Source organism: Diabrotica undecimpunctata, chromosome 10, assembly GCF_040954645.1.
Source record: "Diabrotica undecimpunctata isolate CICGRU chromosome 10, icDiaUnde3, whole genome shotgun sequence".
Lineage (NCBI taxonomy): Eukaryota > Metazoa > Arthropoda > Insecta > Coleoptera > Chrysomelidae > Diabrotica > Diabrotica undecimpunctata.
This window is the reverse complement of record NC_092812.1, coordinates 73,115,225-73,134,676: the sequence shown is the minus strand read 5'-3', so window position 1 is coordinate 73,134,676 and position 19,452 is coordinate 73,115,225. Positions and strand designations below refer to the sequence as shown.

The 19,452-nt window shown below is 34.7% G+C and overlaps 1 protein-coding gene across 5 annotated transcripts in view; it reads right to left on the bottom strand.

Annotated features, from left to right (window-relative positions):
• The window catches only part of Mef2 (myocyte enhancer factor 2), a 333,366-nt gene that overhangs the window by 129,214 nt on the left and 184,700 nt on the right, over window positions 1-19,452 (bottom strand). For all 5 annotated transcript variants that reach the window (XM_072546699.1, XM_072546696.1, XM_072546702.1 and 2 more), the window contains one exon: window positions 15,414-15,439. The gene's annotated coding sequence lies outside the window, so the exon portion shown is untranslated. The remainder of the gene's footprint in view (window positions 1-15,413; window positions 15,440-19,452) is intronic.

Genomic DNA, 19,452 nt, shown 5'->3' with positions numbered 1-19,452 from the left:
ACGACCTGTTCATAACAGACGACTTCCAGAAAAAAAAACAAGAATTGGAAGAATGAAAACTTGTCCTTGTATTGCGACGAGTATTATTGATGTTGTGGAAATCATAGCGGAACTAAAATGGAATTGGGCAGGCCATGTAGCGAGAACGCATGACTCACGATGGACGAGCAAAATTACACATTGGAGGCCAAGAGCAGACAAACGTAGTAGAGGAAGATCACCTACACGTTGAGCACAAAATCGCAAAGAATGGAGGAGTTTAAGGGAGGCCTATGTCCAGCAGTGGACGTGATGACTATGAATACGCTCCCTACATATGTTTTGACTCCATATTAAAAGTGAGGACACCTCTTGCGAATTGAGTGATTTAGTTTCATTTGTGTTTACAACGAATAAAATCGAGGCGTTTGAGATGTGGTTGTATCGAAGGATACTAAAAATTCCATGGACTAGCAGAACCAGAAACGAAGAAGTTCTTCGAAGAATGGGACATCAACGAACTCTATTAAATATTATTAAGAGGCGTAAACTAGAATATCTTGGACATATAATCAGAGGACCAAGATATGAGTTCCTTCGGCTAATTCTCAACGGTAAAATCGAAGGAAAGAAATGGATAGGACGGAAGAAACTCTCTTGGTTGAGGAATTTGCGGCAGTGGACAGGTTTGACAGCGGACCAATTGCTACGTAGCGCAAGACCGAGATCAGTATAACAGTATTATAAGCATGGTAGTCGCCGACCTTCCGTAGGGATATGGCACTCTAAGAAGAAGTGTTTACAACGATATTTAGAGAGCATTATAAACCTTATTTTGCAGCCAGCATGTCTTTGAGCACTTGCTCAAAGAAGAAAAAGGAGAAGACAAGCCTTGCCCCCGTGTTTCCTAGACAAGCGAGTCTTTGCTCTTTTTACAACTATATATTTGACTTTTGCTGATTTTTACTTCACCAAACCAGAGCAGCATGACGAAATATGACTTTGACAATCGTTAGATCATCATAGAGATGATAGTATTACGAGTAAAACAAACACCTTTATCGGGTACTCATTATAACAAGTAATACACACCTAGCGCAACACAGAAAATATTAGATAGAAACCGTCAACCGTATCGCCTGACGTCACCACATTGTTTGTAATTGTTCGTGCTAGTACTTATTTTTAATTTATTTATCCATCAAAATGATCGACAAAGTCACTGATGATAAAAAATAAATAAAAATTTATCAAATGAAGTAGACAAATACTATGACAGACTCATAAGTATGAAACTAAGGGATACGGAGAATTGATTTAAAATTATAAAATTAAAAAACATAAACCGTTCAAAGTAATTCATCAGAAAAAAACAAGTATTAAAGGTCTAAGTATTGACTGATTAAAATTCTGGTAATGGAACAGAAATCGATAAAAATTCCAGTTTTATAGTGGAATGGAAAAAAAGCAAATGGGATAAATCGGGAGTCTCTATAGCAGTCTATAAAATGTTCCTAAAGTAGTGAATGATTACAATCTTCGAATTGAACTCTTGTAACTGACAAGTCCTTAGCTGAAAGTATCGAGTAATTACGATTTTTGTAATGGAAACGATGTCGTTAAAAATTATGTCCCCTTTTATACTGGAATTGACAAAAGCAAACGGGCTAGCGGGTGTCCTTATAGCAGTACGTACAAAGCTCATAAAATCGGTAAAATCTTGGACGCCGTTGAACGAGAGAATAATAGTCTCATACAAGGCAGAAAATTTATAGATAATACACTTAAATAGTAGGAACATATGTCATATGCTAACATAGAGTTAATGTGAAATTCAAATCGATGAGTTAGAAAAAAGAAAGGGATCTGGTCGTGGAGAGTTACGGCGATAAAGTAGTAAGCAACAATGACATAAGATTGATCGGTGTAATATATACACAGAACATATGATACAAGAGAAAAAAATATACCGCACGAGAGATGACTGGCTATAAATTACCCGAAAGATCGAAAAACGTAAATTACAGAGTACATTACATGGTTAAAAATAAGGTAAAAAATGCAAAAAATTTTTGGAAAATGCAATATCAGCTTTAAACAGAAGATACAATATAGAAATACAGGATATTAGTGACTGTCGATATAAACAAAACCACCAGTTTATTAGGGCTGCAGTCAGAAGGTTGGTCGAGATGTTAGACAAACACTCTTTTGACTTTTTGTCGAGCTTTCGGAATTGTTTTATTCCTTTTTCAAGACATAGTCGTTGAGATTATTTAAAATAAACTTTGACACACAACATTAATAACACAAATATAAAATATAATAATGGACAATACATTCTAAAAATTTTGGTCAGGATAGTAAAACTTAGTTTATGTCATGACATCTTTTTATAGTATGTTTTAACTCTCATCAGAGCGTATAAGCCAACGTATATATATATATATATATATATATATATATATATATATATATATATATATATATATATATATGTATATATATATATATATATATATATATATATATATATATATATATATACACACATATACGGAAAGATCGTACAAATTTCAAAGGTAAAATGGACTATTTCAGAAAAAAAAATGGCACGAAGCAGAGACGTTCACACTCTCTTTGTGGATTTTAAAAGGGTTTATGACAGTGTATACGTAAAAAATGGGTACAAAATGACCTCACTGTGAAATTTGCAATAGTCAAAGGATTAAAATAAGGAGACGGAATGGCACTGACACTATTCAAACTGACTCCTAAATATGTGATAAGACAGCTGAATATAGGAAGAGGTAATCCCCTAACAAATAAATCAATACGGTCTCGCAAAACAGAAGAGGCAGCAGAAATATATTCACAAAGACAAAAAAAACTAACACAGGCAAAAGCTAGGCGAAACAGACGCACAGTTGAATTAGAGGACGATTAAAACTGTAGAAAATTTCACATATCTGGGAGTTACATTCAACATGGATTGAACAAAAGAACCCGAAATTCAAAGAAGAATAGTAAAGGGAAACAAAGCTTACTTTTCAGTCGCCCATGTGTTCCGCTCCAAAAACACACACTCGAGATCGAAAATCAGGGTCTACAAAACTATTATCGTATCAATAATATGCTATGGATATATCAGAGCCTTCGATGGGTTGATCATGTAGTGAGAATGGAGACTGGAAGATTGCCAAAAAGAGCCCTAGATAGTAAAATGCACGGCGCAAGACCAAAAGGAAGGCCAAGGAAAACGTGGGAGGAGGAATGAAGTAAGTAAATCGGATGTACGAGCAGCATTGTAGATTTTGATTTTGAACTAAGAGTGATAGACTAAAGGTGATATTGGACAACTAGTCCTTATAGGCAGTAAACTCAACCCCCGTAACTGTAGCAGGTAAATGGAGAGAGCGGATATTATTATATGTTGTGTTCTTATTTTCTGAGTTGTGTTATATTGATGTGTTACGAGTATAAGCCAATAAAAATGCATTTAATTTATTCAGTGTTTTATAATTCCGCTTTCTGAACATTTTAATACGTTATTTATAGATTTTAATTTAAAATAAAAACATATTAAGGTAAATTCGCTGAACATTAAAACATAAAATAAAACTAAGACACGCCAAAAATTTATCTACCTGCTAACTGCAGATCAAGTTCACGCTATCTCTTTTGTTGACTGTTACGTTTCACGATTGTTTACTAATTTCATTAAAAATATTTTTATAATCGCTGGCGTCACTGGCTTGTTCTTAATGAAGACTAGTTTTTTATTCATTCTACCATATTTCAAAATATCATTAAGTGTGATCATAAACAGAAAAATATCAATTGTACATATTATCCCTCAAGACTAGCTCAAATAAAGAACTTGAAGCGTAGGGATTATAGAAGCAATCAATTAGTATACTACAGTATATGATCAAATTATTATGATCAGTCACACAATTTTAAGTTTTTCATATTTGTTTGAAAGTTTTATAGTAAAATCATATGCTGCTACACAATTAAGGTATGCCAATATGTTATGTCACTAATAACTTTACTTTTTTGACGTTGACAGCTCGAGAACTGTCATTTGTTTCAAATTATGTCACAACATACACATTGTGGTTAGAATTGAATTTGTCTGATTTTATTTTGTTTGTGAAAGATTAATATCTATGTAGTATGTTTTAATAATATATTAATGGTGATTGTGAGTGAAAAAAAAAACTATCAATTTTATTTTAAAGACATTTTCAAAAAATATCGATTTTTGAGAATAAAATCATGATGGGTAATACTAAAGACAACGCTGAGACTAAACTAGTGGAGATAAAACACTTTTATGGAATACAAAGCTTTCCCAATGTCAGATAGCTCAACAGTGCCAAGCAGCGCAAGCGAAGAAGGCTTGCTAAGCAAGGTTTCAAATCATGTCGCCCTACCAAAATCCCAAAGTTGATGGTAGCAATGATGAAAAAGAGATTGCAATGGGCCAAAAAACACCAAAATTGGACAATTGAGAATTGGAATAAGGTAAACTACATCACTACTAAAATTTAAATTCCTACAACCACTATTTTTATTCTAAAAAAATATCCTGTTTTTTTTATTCATAGGTTTGTTTCTCCGATGAGTCAGTCTACAGTGGAGATACTCAATTACAAGTCGATTTTCGGTTCGAAGACAGGTGGGTGAAAAATATCACAAGGATTGCATAGTGGAGCAAGTAAATCATCCTCTCAAGATCATGGTATGGTATGTGATCAGTAGCAAGGGCACAGGGAGGCTGTACATTATGAGGGCAATGATGAAACAACATCAGTATATTGAAGTTCTGGAAAAAAGCTTATGCCACAAATTAAAGACTGGTTTGGCAAATCCGAAGATTTTACCTTTATGCACAATTCAGTACTGTGCCTAGGTGATTCTCCAGACCTCAATCTGATCTACAATCTGTGGGAGCTCATGAGAACGGGGATTGTCAAACAAATTGTCACAAGTAAGCAGTAGTTAATTGAGAGACCACGACTCTAACCACATTAAATGCCTATCACTACACTTTTTTATTTCTGCGCGCACAACACTCACTGAGAGACCACGATGTATGACTTCATTAGGGGCGTAGTATGTTGCATTAACAACTAACACTACGTCTAGATGGGTTTTAGAATTACTTTATACACCAATAATTGATTTCCTAGTGATAGTTCAGATCTTCTTCCAAGTAGCCAGTAAAGTTGTCTTCATTTTAATCCAAGTTGTTTTCGTTTATTGAAGATGAGGTTTCTCCAAGTAAGTCGTCTATCAAGATGAATACACCGTAGTTTATAGGTCTCAATGCTGTTACCGTACCGTATTTTATCTGGAAATATATGTCTGTTATGCAGGATTTGAATGTCCTATAGTATTCAGACGGTAGTTGTTTAATTTTATACAGCAAGCCTGTATGCCACACTTTATCAAAAGCTTGTGTGATGTCCAAAAAGACTACAGAACAATAGCGCTTTTTCTCCAAATCTTGATTTATGATATTGATATGATAAGGAAAATATCCTAATCTTAATACCGCGTTGTAGAATTGTGTTAATAAGAGGATCGAACTTTGTGGTAATTGGCATAAGACGAATACAGTAATCAGCTGAGAACTAGGAGCTTTCTTTTTATTAGTATTAAGTATTGTTTCAATAATTTCGGTTTTTCTAAAATATTTAATAGGCAGAGACATCTGGTATGGGCAGTCCAACTATCTATGAATAATGTCCGTTACTCATTTTGATAGGTGGTTTATGTTGTTGTGGTCGTAAGAATTTTCTGTTAGCCTTCCAAAGGGTGTATTCTGTGGCTTCTAATGGCGATAACTCTCTCAGATATTTTGCTGCTTTGGTAAATACAGCTTTTTATTGGTCCGTTCGATTGTTTTGCCATATCTTTTTAACTTTTCTCTTTTCTCAAATTTTTTTGTGTATTGCCTCGGGATAGAACTCCTTGTTAGGTTTATTATTGGTTGGTGGAGTGGATTCCCAGCACGCTTTCTGTATACATGTAGTGAGATGATCCATGTTGTTTAAGTTTATCTCCAAAAGTATTAACTTTAGGTATAGAGAACCCTAATACTATTTGAAAGACAATTTATTAATTTTTTCAATATAATTATAAAATATAGGGTGTTTCATTTAAAATTATTGACTTACTGGGGTTTGAATGGCGACACTCTCTCACCTAAATTATTTATAACGGTCCTCGAATACGCCTTTACCTTTAAAATGCTAAAGTGGGAAAATAGAGAAATAACAATAGATGGAGAAATGCTCAATCATCTGCGTTTTGCCGACGACATAGTACTTATCACCGAAGATCTGGGCGAAGCACAACAAATGATACAAGAATTAGAAAACGTATCTTCAACAATAGGTCTAAAAATGAACATCAGCAAGACCAAATTTATGACAAATTTAGTTCCCAGCGAACACCTAATCATCCAAAATCAAGTGGTAGAATTGACAGAAAAGTACATATATCTTGGTCATGAAATCAGAATAGGCAAGGACAACCAGACCTGCGAATTTCAACGACGAATAACACTTGCTTGGGCGGCATATGGTTCACTAAGAGGCATCTTTAAGAGCAACATCCCGATAGCTATGAAACGGAAGACATTTGACCAATGCGTTCTTCCTATTATGACATACGGAGCAGAAACTCTCATGCTCACAAAAACAACAGCACTAAAAATGCGAGTGGCTCAAAGGCGCATGGAAAGATCAATTCTCGGCGTGACAAAAAAAGACAAAATAAGGAATCAAGGCTTAAGGAAAAGAACAGGTATCAGTGATGTCGTCGAACATATAGCCAAGCTGAAATGGAATTGGGCAGGTCACATAGCGAGACTGAAAGACACAAGATGGACCAGAAAACTAATTGACTGGCGCCCACGATAAGACAAACGCAGCAGAGGACGACCACCAACACGCTGGATGGACGATATTAGACGAATATCCAAGAAATGGCAACAAGAAGCACAGAACCGTGAAAAATGGCGAAAAATGGGAGAGACCTATGTCCAGCAGTGGACAGAAGAGGTTTCATGATGGGGTTTGAAGTTTAAAGAAATGGCGTATGATTTGTGAACACCCTGTATTCAGAAATTCCTGAAATAAAGTTACATACTCTTTGTGTGCAAAGAATTTTAAGATATTATGATTGTAAATGGATGAGATATTAACATTGAAAAGTTTGTCTCTATCTGTCAAAATTTTTGAAAAAAGATGATAAAAACTTAAAAACTATATAAGTTTTAACCTATGGTACCTTATCCAAATTTTATCTATAATCTTATGCAGAATCTAGAAATGCAATAATATACAGGGTGTTCTATTTAAAAGAACAAACTTGTGTAAGTGGCATATCCATCAAAATATTTTCTTTAAGTTTGTCATAATATGCCATAAACGATAAACCAATGAAAAATTCTACGTCGATTAAAAATTTTAATTCCTTCTATGAAGAAAATTTCAATTAATTTTGAATCATGATATTAAAGATTAACTTCTGTATTAAGTTGTGATTTTTATTCGTTAAAAATAATGAGGGAAATAAATGAAAACCGTGACGTGAATCATTACTAAGGAATCTTAGAGCACGTCATATATTCGCAAAAGATGTGATCTAATGACGAATTTCAAAATGGAGACTGTGCGAATAAAAATAACTGACATAAGTCACACTGCGGTTGAGGTATCGTCAACGGAAATAATTCGAAAGGGTGATAAAGCAGAGGTAAGACACAAAATTTTGGTTACATAATTTAGAATGTTTCGAAAGTCTAAATATAAGGTTATCTAACGGTAAATATAATTAGTAATATTCTTTTAGAAATAAAAGAAGATTAATGTTAACCATAACATGTCAAAAACTTCAATATCTAGCATATATTATACGAATAGGTCTTCTTTTGTGGGATGAAATGGTGGGACTAGGAGTGCCGTGAGATATAGAAGAAAAGAAAAATTGCATATAAAAGACACAAACAAAGTATGTGTATGGCAAATTTTGTTGAATATCACAAATTAAATGCTAAATGTAAACGTACCTTTAAACAAAAAAGTAGAAACAGTTGGGAAAATGTCTTATCTACATAGACAAACTTATCCAACTAAAATATGGGACAGAGTTAAGAAAATAACAAAAAATAAAAATCTGTATGTGCTCTTCGAAACTATTGTTGAAAATTTGTTTCATAAAATAGCTTCTTGCTATTTTAGAGGGTAGAGGGAAAGGCACTATGGATGGGATTTCACACTAAGCAACCGATATCCAGTTAACTTATTCTTAAAACCATAATAAAGTTGCTTTATTTGTGGATACTTCTGGTAAAATACGTATGACAACGCTATTCTCGACCTGCTGTATCAACTTAAATTAAGAGTGCCAAATACATGTGCTTATGTCAATATATTTACAAATAGACAAGTCCATATTCGTTTAAATAATTCATTGATCGACCCAAGGATAGTTAACAAAGGTTTACCTTAGGACTTAGTTCTTAGTCCCTTCCTATTTAACTTGTATTCATTAAACTTACATTGTATGGGAATGGGGTATAACATTTTACAATATGCAAATTACTTTTGTTTTCATGTTGACAAAAAAACTTTTCAACAATGTGTTAATGTCTTTAAAGTAAATATGTTTTATTGTGAAAAGTATTTTGAAGACTTGATATCCCAACTAAAAAATCAGGTGTAGTATTTTTTTCGAAACACAAGTTACCAAAAGTCTCTTTATATAACAGTTTTATAAACCTAGGTGTTACCTTATATGTATTCTAAATTAACCTGGAATGAGCATATTAATAATTGTATTAACAAATGTAAAAAAAGCCTCAATATCCTTAATGCCATTAATCGATACGATTGGGGAGCAAACCCGAAAATAAACTTATTATTTTACAGAGCATATACCAGATCAATTTTTGACTATGGAAGCATTTTTTATGGATCAGCGACAAAATCTCGTTTGATTTAATTGAATCGAATACAATACAAACCCGTGAGGTTGGTCCTAGGAGCCCTAAAATCTACTCCTACACCAGTCCTTTGCAGAATGTAGCGAGCCACCTGCCACCTTTACATTTAAGGCGTCTATTTTTGGCAGACAAATTTATTCCTAAATGCTAGTTTAATAATCAAAACAGCTTGTTACAAAAAATATCTTATATTAAAATCTAACAAAAAGATGGTGGGCAAATAAAAACTCACTAAATCTAGCTATTGCTTTTCCCAATCTATCACATCATTCATTCAATGGATAAGGAATTCCATTCTTTGGCTGTAATACTATTGTAGTAATTCCTTCATATAGTTCAATTGTTCACGAAGATTTAGTAGTACAGGATAAGCTGGAAGACTATAACTACTCTAGTAAAATTTATACCGATGGCTCAAAATCGTCTGATGGTGTTGGATATGCCATTTACATAGACAATATTCAGGATTATTTTCAATATATTTTAAAATCATATTGCTCAATATTCACAGCTGAATTGGTAGCCATTGTCAAGGCGTTGTATTGGATAATTAATAGCACATTATATTTCGAAAGATATATAATTTTATCCGACTTACAGTCCGTCCTCCTCGCATTAAGATACTTCTCTAAGCCCATATATATAATAACAGACTAATTGTAGATGTGCTTGAAAAGCTAAGTCTCCTAAGTACTCTAAGAAGAATTGTTTTGTGTGGATAAGAGGTCACTCTAATATTCCAGGCAATGAAAAGGTAGACCATTTGGCTAACGATGCTACTTTAGTGGGTCTAGAATACAACGAGTTGCCCAAATGGAATTTGAAAAGAATATTTTTTAGAGATATGTAATTTTAAGCTGACAATACAATTTTTAGTGGCACACATTATTATAACTCACAGCTGATTTATGTTCAGTACTATTGACCATTTCTTATAAATACACTGACGAATGAATAACGCTTGCAAATTGTGCAGATTTACTTCGCAAAACGCGATGCATCTCGCACTATGTCAATTTTATAGTCGACATGCTTGTTCATCAGAGCAATTAATTCTTAGCAGAATGCGTACTGAGGAAGATATTGCCGATGTAGAGCTAATCAGCGAGGAAGACCCGAATGAGTCCATCCTCATCGAGCATAACAAGGTTGCATGGCACAAGGAGAAAAGTGTTGCCCAAGTGATGTCCCAGACAGCTGGCGAACTCTGGGGGATTATAGCCTTGGCAAAGTATGGGTGCAGTACCATGCTTGACAGCATTTCGTACCTACTCGTGGGTAAACCTAAACCTAAATAGGGCTCAATAACCCCAATCAGCGTAATATAGTCGAACCTTCAGCAGAGTCGAGCAGCTTCGACAGAACTTACTGTTTCTATGAGAAGATTCGATGTCGCCTACATACAAGAACTCTGGGTATCCAGATCCAAATGGAGTTCTATCGAGTGTTTTCGGAGAGTTTATATTTAGTAGATCTGCCAAAGTCCCGAAGATGTATATAATAGTTAATGGAAGATATACAATAAACCAGAACCATGCCTGACAGTACTTACTTCGTCCCGACTCGTGAGAATAAAATGAACATGAGACAAAAAGAGTTAGCCCAGAGAAGGACTTAGAAATGAGTGACTCATCTGAAACCACAAATAAAAATATAAAGCAAATAGGTCTCAATGATGCCAATCAGGGTCCTACAGGCGAACCTTAAGCATAGTCGAGTAGATTCAGCGGAGCTTCTTGTTGCTATGAGAAGGTTTGATATCACTTTTACTCAAGGACATTTGGACTTGAAGAGTGTTATTTTGTTGGGGATAATAACAAAAATAAACAAAGCAAAAGAAAATAAATAATATGACGTATGTCATTGAATTTAATAAATTTGAAGAGAAATTAAAAATATTGAAAGCCAAAGGTAAATTATTAACAACGTATAAACAACACCGAGTATACATAGAATATGACCTGGCCCTAAAAAAGATAGAAATACAAAGAAAACTTAGGAACATAGCCGCAAACGAAAGAGCAAGTGGAAAAAGACAAAAATAGGTTATGGATTTATAACTATAGAAGTCATAAGATGCAACTGGAACCAAAAACACACACGATAGAAAAAGATATAAACAATACAGTGCAAGTTAGTTCAAAAAACTAGTGGAAGAAAATACGTGGATGAAACGGGAAATAGAAAAAGCACAGAATAAGGACATGAGTGAATATAAAGATGATACACACACAGACAGAAAGAACCACATGTAAAAGGTAACATAATGAGAAACAAGGAGAAGAACATTTTAAAAATGGTAACATGGAATGTAAGAGTTATAAATGGAAAAGAAGTAGAAGTGGGGAAAGATATAGAAGACAAAAAAATTATTTAGTAGCTATAATAGAAACAAAAAGAAAATTAAGGGCAACTACGACTTTGGAAAACGGAAACTTACAGTGGAGCAGAGGAGAAAAAGAGAGCTCAGGCAGGGGTAGCATGCATGCTGAAGAAAAATATCATCAATAACGTAAGGAATTGGATATATTTTAAAGAGCATATACTTAGAGTTGAAATATAGATGGTCACAAAGAAAGCAATTACAAACCTAATTATATGCTATGAACCTGACGAACAAACCTAATTATATGATATGATATGCAATAAAAAAAAAGAACAAAAAAAATGAGTTCTGGGACAAACTGCAAGAAGTAATAAATGATTGCACAGCGAAAATCGTAATCACAGGAGATTTGAATGCTAGAATAGGAAAATAAGTAGATAGGGGATAAGTGGGATGATAGACAAAATCAACAATAATGGAAAACTATTACTTGAATTTTGTTTAGACAATAACATGATGATCATGAATGCACATTTCCAACACAAAAAATACATAAGATCACAAAAAAAGCATATCAAGAAAAGAACAATCAATTATTGACATTACTATAGTGCAAAAAACAGAGAGGAGGAGAAGGGTGAGAAGAAGCTATGAAATAAGCAGTTATCACTAGCTACTGGAAACTACATTTAACAGTAAAGGAATAGAAATAAAAAACACAGAAGACAAGAATAACAAATAAAAGAAAATACTTAAAATACATAAACTACGGGAAGAATCAACAAAAATCAGATATAAGGGGGAGTTAGTTAGAGAAGGAAATGGACAAAGGAGAAATGACAGAAATAATAGAAGAAGCAGGGGGGAAATTTAAAAATGCTACGATAAATACAGCAAAACTAGTATGTGGGACCACAAGAAATAATAGGAAAGAGAAACGGATACCATGGTAGAATAAGGAGGTAAAAATCGAAATTAAAGAAAAGAAGAAATTATGGAAAAAATATCTACAAGACAAAACGCAACAAAAATATGAGAGATACAAAATACAGATAATAAAAACTAAAGAAATAGTCAAAAATGAGAAAAAGAAAAGCTGGGACAAGTTTGGAGGAAAAATGGAAGAAAATAGTAAAAGAAATGTAAAATTGTTTTATAGAAAACTAAAAAAAAACCTACGAAGCAACAAAGAAATAAAAATAAAACAAATAATAGCCAAAAACTATGGAGACAGAAGAACGATAGGGACAAGAAGGGCAGACAGACTCAAAAATGAAGAAATAAACAGATTCAAAATTAAAGCATTACTTGACACAATAAAGGAGAAAAAATTAGCATGGTTCGGTCATATAACACGAATGGAGAATAGTAGACAAGTGAAAAGAATGTGGGAAGCTAAACCAATAGGGAAAACAGAAGAGGCACACCAATAAAAGAGTGGAACAGCGACATAACAGATATTACAAAATAATTCTTGTGTTGCTTCTTGGCAAGAAGCAACACAATTGGCGAAAAACAGAGAAGCATGGAGAAAATTCATCAAAAGCTAGAATCGCCTCCCTCGACACCTAACGGTAGAAGAGGAACGATTATGTATAAGTTAGTTGGTTATTGCCTGCTTCAGTTAACGTTTACTATTCCATATCATATAGCAAAGTTAAAATACATAACGTTTAAGTACTCGAATTGATTGTTGTATTGTGCTCTCGATGGTACAGGACAGCATGGCCCCCCAACTTACTTCCTAACTGGGATGAGTGGATGGAACGAGAGCCTGCACTGATCCGTCGAAGCGGGCTCACCTGGTTCACGGATGGGTCCCCTGGATGGCAATAGATGGACGGGCAGGTGCCGCAGTATATAGGAGTAGAATCGGATTTGAACCTGGCCAGGCTCTCGGCTCCCATACATCAGTTTTTCAGGCCGAGATATTTGCAATCCTGGTATGCGCTCAGGAGATAATAGACAGGACTTGCTCAGGTAGAACCATATCTATCTGCTCTGACAGTCAAGTAGCGATAAAGGCTTTGGAAGCGCCCAAAGTCAGCTCTAATCTGGTTCTTGAGTGCAAGAGATCACTTGCTGATGTTGCGCGGACTAATAGGATTAACTTAGTATGGGTACCGGGACACACAGGCGTAGAAGGGAACGAACGGGCTAAAGCCCTGGCACGACAGTGCTCATTTACTCTGCCGGTGGACCAGAACCTGCGATTGGAGTTATCTTCAGTACTGGTCGGGTATTCTTAGAGAGTTTCTTCTGCGGAGGTTCCAGGATTCCTGGGTCAGTTGTGGAGGTATGAGACAGGCTAGGCTCCACATAGTGGAGCCATCCAAAAGTCTTACACCTTAACTTCTCCTTCTAGACCGTAGAAGGTGCTCTATGGTGGTCGGTATGCTTAACGGCCACTATAGACTCAGGCGGCACCTTCATTAGCTTGGACTGGCGGATAGAACACGGTGCCGTCTATGTAATCAGGAGGAGGTTCCCTCCTCACATGTCCTCTGGAAGTGCCCGGCACTGGCTTACCAGGTGGCAGATCCTGGGTTAGATCCTTATGCAACCGAGCCAAATGAAGGAGTTATCCTTAAAGAGACTTGTGACTTTCTGTGAGGCCACAAGGTTACTAAGGATTAGACATTCAGAACGGCAGGCAGGAATCAGACTTGGAGCGCGCTGCTGATTACTGCAGAGGTCCTTATGAGCCTATTCCGCAAAATAGAGGTGATACAATGGACCCGTCTTAGGAGGTCTAGGTGTCTGAAGGGCTAATCCATGGGTCCTGTCCCGATCAACCATAACCAAGTACTCGAATTCTAACCTGATTTTAAGATGTAGATTAAAATCAACATTCTTCTTCATCAAAATCCTTCTAGTTTTCTCAATTTTAATACGCACTTCTCTAGAGTGATCCCAATGCTTAATCAAGTTGGATCACGTATTTGTGAAATTTTGAACTCGTTCTAATATATTATAGATTTTGGAGAAACGTTTTATAACCAACTGCGTAATGTACAGACCTCAGCACATTTTGGGTGATGGTACGTATTTCGATAATGGTATAAATATGGAGGTAAGATAATCACCTGGAAATTCTTCTGTCCAGTAAATGGCGTTGAGCAGATTTTGTACATATTTGACAGCAGGTAGCAAATAATTTTTCAATGATTTTCTTGCAATAATTCCAAGAATATATTACTTTATAACATCAAATAATGTATACGTTAATGTTAAGACTGGTTAGTGAGATCTTAAGCTAGTAACATACACAAGATGCTCGTGGTTGACATTGAAGTAAAAAAAAGAAAACCAAAATTATTGACATGACCACAATAACTTAAATGCAGAATGTTAGAGATGTTAAGAGGTGAGAAATAATGTGCATCCAGGGCAAAAATAGAAGAAACAACTAGATGGAATGTAAAGTGGAGTCCCAATACAAATTGGTGAAGTATGGCTAGAATTATTAGATAAGTAATGCAATTTAAATACTTATTTAATCGAAAAGAAATCTGAAAATAGGAGGTCTGATTGTAGTTAATGAAGAAAAATAATCAAAGATAAGCGAAAACATCTAATTTTCTTTTAGTAAATGGTACATGAAAAGGCGATGGGGCTACCACTTGATCGACCCATGCTTAGTACTGCATGGTTCCAACAGTTTTAACAGTTTAAAACTAATTTATCTTAATTGAAAAATACTTTTTTGAATGTTCACACTTTTATATCATCCGCCAAAAACCAGTACATAGAACAATGTAGCAGTATTTATCATATTTTAAACGATACACTTTGATTACAAACAAAAACGATAAATGCTTCCTGCGATGTTTTCCTGTAGGATTAATGGCGCGGTTTTATATTACATATCTCACAGTATGTGGTCAAGGTAGATAATATTTTTTGCAGCTCTTCTAGGTCTTTGGTTTAACTATGTTACGATTTGGATATTTCGTATAGTTAACAGATATTTGACACGGTTTAAATTTACTTGATAAGGTACGAAAAAAGAAACAGAAGTCACAAAAAGGAGAGTGCTATATCCGGATCTTCATATAGTGGGTACTAAAGTATTTAGTTACTCACCTAATGTATTTATCTTCGACATAAATCTGAAACAAAAATATTATATTAACGGTCACACCAATGGAAATTCTGTTAAGTTAATATTATTACAAATTAAATAGCGCAAGTGGACTAATTATCCCAGTGATTACGACTCAAATAATGTAACCTTTCAGATATGAATCCTTCTATTTTTTGACAGCTATAATAAATAAATATTTTGTAATCTAGGTATACCTAAGAAATACATCAGCCTCATAAAAATGACGTTGCAGGGTTCAAAAGCCGCAGTCAGAGTAGATGGAGAACTGACTCCCCTATTTAACATCAACATGGGAGTAAGACAGGGAGATGCCCTATCAACCATGCTATTCAACCTAGTTCTTGAGGCAGTCATCAGAAAAACCAATATAACCGGCCATATAAACACCAAATCAGTACAAATTACTGCATATGCAGACGATGTAGCCATCATTAGTAGGAATAAGCCACGACTAATGGAAGTTTTCAAACAAATTGATCCTGAAGCAAGAAAAAGAGGTCTCAAAATAAACGAAGCAAAAACGAAGTATATGACAGTCAAAAGAATAACGGACAATGAAAATAATATCACAATAGACAACTATACTATCGAACGAGTGGATGACTTTACATATCTCGGCACAGAAATCAATCAGAAGAACTCCGTAAGTAGCGAAATTAATGCACGTATTTCCAGCGGGAATCGTACATACTATGCTAATAAAAGATTGATGACATCGAAATTATTAGACAAAAGAACGAAAACGACTATCTACAGAACACTGATTAGACCCGTAGTAACCTATGGATGTGAAACTTGGGTAATGACGAAAAAAGATGAAGCCCAACTCAGGACATTCGAGAGAAAAATACTGAGGAAAGTATATGGCTCGGTACAAGAGGAAGATGGCACATGGAGAATCAGGAGAAACGACGAGGTTAATGAGTTAAATGAAGGTTATGACATTGTAAGATTTGTGAAAAGTCAAAGACTGTCATGGCTGGGACATGTGCAGAGACAAAACGATGCAAAAACAACAAAGAAAATGTTACAATGGAAGCCCATAGGAAGGCGAAAAAAAGGAAGGCCCAGAACGAGATGGTTGGATGACGTGGAAGACGACCTGAAAACAATGAACATAAGACAATGGAGAAGAAGGCACAAGAGAGATCTGAATGGAAGGACATAGCCAGACAGGCAAAGACCCATCCAGGGTTATGATGCCAAAAGAAGAAGAAGAAGATAATAAATAAATAGTATTAATAACTTTAGTTTAGTTGCTAAAGAAATTTGTTTATTGTGAATTTTAAAAATGGTACAACCTCGTAATTTACAAAAAAAAAATGCAAAATGATCACAATTTATGGTGAAGCTCGCCGAAATTGCCGCGAGTCTATAAGAATTTTTAGTGAACGCTATCCTGACTGTCCAATAGACAGACACTATTTCAAGTCAGTTGTAAGCAAATTTTTTGAGACTGGTAGTGTTCAATAAGAAACGGACAAGAAGAAAACGTCTATCCGAAGATAAACAGATTTCTGTGTTAAGTGAGTTTGTCGGTAATCCGTCTACTTCTACTAAAACTGTTGCTCACGTTTGTGAAGTAGATCAGAAAACAATTTTAAAGATTCTAAAGAGAAATAAATTTCATTGTTACAAAATAAAACATAAAAATGGTTCAAAATTAATAGAGGATGACTCAGATAGACGGATGGGATATTGCAAAACCATGACAAATAATATTGCACAGAATCCTAATTACCTTCAACACATTTGTTTTAGTGACGAAGTGACATTTTTTGAATGGTCACGTTCATCGTCAAAATGTTAGATACTGGTCTGATGAAAATCCTAGATTATTTCGAGAAGGTCACACGCAATTTCCACAAAAACTTAAAGTTTGGTCAGGCATATTAGATAACTATAGTGTAGGCTCAATATTTATTGACGATAATTTAAATGGCGAAACTTACAAATCATTTCAGAAAGTCATTATGTCAAAACGTCATATTTTAGCAAGATGGAGCTACGTCTCACTATGCTGCCAGAGTGCAAAATTTTCTAGATAAAGTTTTTCCGACAAGATGGATTGGCCGACGGGGACATATAGAGTAGCCACCAAGATCTCCAGACTTAACCCCATTAGATTTTTTTCTATGGGGCTACTTAAAATCCAAAGTGTATCAGACAAAACCAAATACAATTGACCAACCACGCCCAAGAATTATCTCGAAATGCCGTACTATTGATCAAAGGATGTTGCAAACAGTTAGAGAAGAAACAAGAAGTAGATTGTATTACTGCCAAGAAGCAAATAGGAAACATTTTGACTACCTTCGACATTAAAATAAGTTTTAGCTTCTAATTACTCTGCAATTTGTTTATTTAGTAATAGCTGTCACTATTTAGTTCGTTACGTATCTTGAATCATTAATTTAGTTGTAATAATTTAGACTAATAAATATTTTTTGCTTTTATTTAAAACAAAATCTCTTCTAATATCTAAAAAAGATTAACTTAAACCAACAAAAATTGTACGTACTAAAATTCTTTCTCGCATAATTCTGTATTATACATTTTTGAAATCAAGATTTCAAAAGATTTTAAATGAGGTGTCACATAACGTACGTTCCTATTTAAAAAAATCAAAGTTATAACTGTCACCTGAAGAGGGATCGCGTAAAGTTCGAAACATTGATGATATAATATACTACGATTAAAAACCGACCTGTCACAGCGTTTTGCTTACGTGCTAAAAATAAATAAGTTAATAGAGGGATTGTGGTAACACTTTTGGGTCAATATTGTGTATTTAAAAAATATTAACTCATTGTTTATATTGCAAAAAGTACAGTTTCACGATTATCAAAGTCAAGTTTATGCTGAGTAAATCATAGGATGATTTGAATAATCAACTTTATTATAATTATACCAATTATAATAAACTTGAACTCGGTAAAGTAAATGTGTAATAATTCTCTCTTGACTAATTCATTGAAAATAACCTATTCCCAAATAATGTCTGCTTTAGCATTATTACGCAATATCTGGAGGTCAGACAATTTTCTTTTTGTTTGGGCTTACCACCCCAGAAGCAGCAGATTATTCTTCCCTGGAGATAACTGTGGGGTGGGGTACTATCTCATCACCCATCAATTTGTCTAGGGCAGCAAAAACATCAAGAGACTCTAGCGAGCAACCCCAATAGGCAGAATCCATCCAAGAAGATCTGAGAAAACTAGGTGTCAGAAGATGGAGAACAGTAACTGAATGTAGGTCTGCTTGTAGCTAAGAGTAACTATGTAAGTTTTAAGTGAATCACAAGTAGTTAAACAGTGTAGAGAGTACACCTATACTTCTAACTAGAAATAGAAAGTCCTAGATACCTTGTTATCTCCTTTTTTATGGTAGTAGGCTTTTTGTCAGATCAGAGACACATTATCTACTTTACCTGAAGTACAGATGAGAGTAACATACAAATTTTTCTCGAGGTTGTTGTAGAGTGTAGTGTGTAGTGAGACATTTTCGTAAAAATTGGACATTGACTATAGAGTAAAATAAAGGACCCACTTGATTTCTAACGACAAACCTGAGATCTGTAGACGATATAATATTGCCATTAAACAATATGAAAAAACTGAAGAAAATAGTAAAGTACTAAAACCTACGCAGAAAGGAATAAAAACAGGGATACCAAAAACAAACGTAATGGCAAATCGGAAATATTTAAAGAAAACACAAGTTCGGTAGAAAATATAGATCTCACATACCCAAACCACAAAAATCAAAAGTATTCGCAAAGTTAACAAATTAGAAATTTATTACAAAAGTGAAGCAAATGGATTATCTGGACACCACAATAGAAACAACGGAAGACTAAGAGGAAAATGGAGAGATATTATAACTAAAGCTGGCGAAATATAGTGGATGAGATTAGAAAGACCTTAGAGAGGCATGAATTAAGGAATGGGGTAACTGAGATGCGGGCTAATGATGATGGTGAAGCCCAGTTAGGTTGACATGAATACAGAAAGTCCT